The 3,203-nt window shown below is 40.0% G+C and overlaps 1 pseudogene; it reads left to right on the forward strand.

The window, feature by feature from the left end:
- The first annotated feature begins 972 nt into the window (after positions 1-972).
- LOC141519652 (pleckstrin homology domain-containing family A member 3 pseudogene) lies at positions 973-1,858 on the forward strand (annotated as a pseudogene).
- The last annotated feature ends 1,345 nt before the right edge of the window (positions 1,859-3,203 follow it).

The raw sequence follows: 3,203 nt of genomic DNA on the forward strand, positions 1-3,203 counted from the left end.
CCTTTTTTTTAGTGTTTTTGCTAGGCAATAAGGTTGAGTGGCTTGCCCAAGGCCACGCAGCTTGTTAATTATTAAGTGTCTGAGGTCGGATTTGAACTCAGGTACTCCTGACTCCAGGGCTGGTGCTGTATCCGCTGCACCAGCAAGCTGTCACTCTGAGGTGGGATTTCTCTTTCTAGCCCTTTGTGTTGTATCTTGGTAGTCATTTATAGATATGTTGAGGATTTATGAAAGTTTGCTAAAATTCAAAATTATTTCTAGTAGATTTTTAGATGATGTTTTGGGAGGATTCTCAAGGTAGACCATCATGTGGCCTGCAAGAGTGAGAGTTTTGTGTCTTACTTCCCAAATCTATTTCCTTTGATTTCTTTTTGCTCTCTTATTGCTGAAGCTAACTTTTCTACTACCATATTGAATAGTAGTGATGATCACGGGCATCCTTGTTTCGCCCCTGATCTTATTGGGAATGCCTCTAGCCTATCCCCATTGCATATAATGCTTTTTGATGGTTTCAGATAGATACTGCTTATTGTTCTAAGGAACAATCCATTTATTCCTACACTCTCTAGTGCTTTTAGTAGGAGTGCGTGCTATTTTTTGGCAAAAGCTTTTTCAGAGGCGCTAGGTGGTGCAGTGGATAGAGCATCAGCCCTGGAGTCAGGAGTACCTGAGTTCAAATCCGACCTCAGACACTTAATAATCCGTTAGCTGTGTGGCCTTGGGCAAACCACTTAGCCCCATTGCCTTGCAAAAAAAATAAAAAAGCTTTTGCAGCATCTATTGATATAATCATATGATTTCGGTTTTTTGTTTTTTTTTTTTAACATTTCATTTACTGACCGCCTGCTCCCCCGGCGGGGCATCCTGAGGCCGGCGCCCCGCTGCTGCCCAGCCACCGCCGCAGGCCCCAGAGCGGGGGAGAAGGCCGAGCCGGGTGCCCCGTCGAGGATGCGAGGCGCGCGGGCCTGAAGGATGCAGGGGGTTCGGTACAGGTGGACCAGTTACCTCACAGGTTGGCAGCCTCGCTGGCTTGTTTTAGACAATGGGATTTTATCCTATTATAACTCACAGGATGATGTGTGCAAAGGGAGCAAAGGAAGCATAAAGATGGCAGTCTATGAAATTAAAGTCCACCCGGCTGACCATACACGCATGGGATTATTCATTCCAGGGGAGCAGCACTTCTACTTGGAACCTGTGAATGCCGCTGAGAGGCAGAGGTGGCTAGTTGCTCTGGGCAGTGCGAAAGCTTGTTTGAAGGACACTCGAGCGAAAAAGGATAAAGAAGTAAGTGAAACCAATGAATCACTGAAAACCAAAATGTCTGAACTTCGCCTCTACTGTGACCTCCTAACGCAGCAAGTTCATACCATACAAGAATTCCTCCATCATGATGACATTCATCCCCCAGTATAGAGAATATGAACGAAGCTTCATCTCTGCTTAGTGCCACATGTAACGCATTCATCAGAATGTGTGAAGATAGAAAATGCCAAGTTTAAACCAGAGATGTTTCAATTGCCTCATCCAGATACTTTAGTGTCTCCCGTATCACCTTCACCTGTTCTAGTGATGAACCGTTCCATCAGTCACCTTGGTTCTTACAGCTCAGATAGGAGTAGTGACACTGTAAAAGAACCAGGACCTTCACTTCACAGAATCTCCCAATGGGGCAGAAGAACCTACTCAGATACAGATAACAATGATATTCCCCCTGAAGACCCAGATAGACCTGTTCACTGTTCTAGAAATATTCTCAATGGAGATTTGGCATCAGCAACTATTTCTGAAGAAAACAGAACTGTGTCCAAAAAAACGATCTGAACTGGAAGACGTTCTTCCATCCTTCTCTTTCTGAGGAACCTGAAGTGTACAACTTTCTCTAAGTATCGCTATGCAAAACCTGCTGTGATTATATTGTTCTTATAGGGAGCAGTTTTTTCCCTTTACTTAGAAGGATTTCTCTGCACTTTATAGAATAATGTTTTAAAAACCCCAACAACAACAAAAAAACCTTTGAAGTGTATTTTATCTTTATATAGTTTATTTGCAAGAATATTTTCCTAATAAATTCACAATATGAATGTGCATCCCTTTCTTTGAACAAATGAGGGTTTGAAATTTAGGCATTTATGAGGATGAATGTAGATTTTTTTAAAAAGTGTGAAGGGTTGACAGCATTGTCAGTTTGTATTGTTGTTTATAAACATGGAATCTTTTGCACAGGTGTCTTTCTGACACAGGTGTGAAATATAAGATTGTGCCCTGGACCAATTGGTCACTTACCCCTGTTAGAAATGTGTTACCACTCCAGTGGACAGTGATCACATTGTCTTCCTTGACAAAAAGGAATACCTGATAATTTCTTAACATATCTTTAGCCTAAAAGATGTGACATATCAAGTATTTTTTTTATAAAATCAGACTGTGTTGTCCTTCAGATGTGGGGATGGCGCTGCTCAATTGTTAATACGAAACTGTTGATATGAAATATTTAATTTTCATTTATTTATTACTTTCTACTGCATCAAAAAGAGAATAGCATTCGGATTTGTGACCAACCAAATTTAAGATGTGCATTTGTTGTTATTTGCATTGAGCCAGAAAAAGAAGTTAATGGTGCAGTGAATTTGTTCATTTTAAAATAGAAATAAAATTCTTTATTGAGAAATAAAAAAAAGATTTCATTTATTTTGAGTTTTACAATTTTTCCCCTAATCTTACTTCCCTCCCCCCACCGCCATAGAATGTAATTTGCCGGTCTTTACATTGTTTCCATGGTATACATTGATCCAAATTGAGTGTGATGAGAGAGAAATCATATTCTTAAGGAAGAAACAAAAAGGAAAAGAGATGGCAAGATCAGACAATAAGATATCATTTATTATTCTAAATTAAAGGTAATAGTCCTTGGTCTTTATTCAAACTTCCCAGTTCTTTCTCTGGATACAGATGATATTCTCCATCACAGAAAGCCCCAACTTGTCCCTGATTGTTGCACTGATGAAATGAGCAAGTCCATCAAGGTTGATCATCCCCTCCATGTTCCTGTTAGGGTGTGCAATGTTTTTCTGGTTCTGTTCATCTCGCTCAGCATCAGTTCATGCAAATCCTGCTAGGCTTCCCCGAATTCCTTCCCTTCCTAGTTTCTAATAGAACAATAGTATTCCATGACATATACATATATATATATATATATATAT

This window comes from Macrotis lagotis, chromosome 3 (assembly GCF_037893015.1).
Source record: "Macrotis lagotis isolate mMagLag1 chromosome 3, bilby.v1.9.chrom.fasta, whole genome shotgun sequence".
Lineage (NCBI taxonomy): Eukaryota > Metazoa > Chordata > Mammalia > Peramelemorphia > Peramelidae > Macrotis > Macrotis lagotis.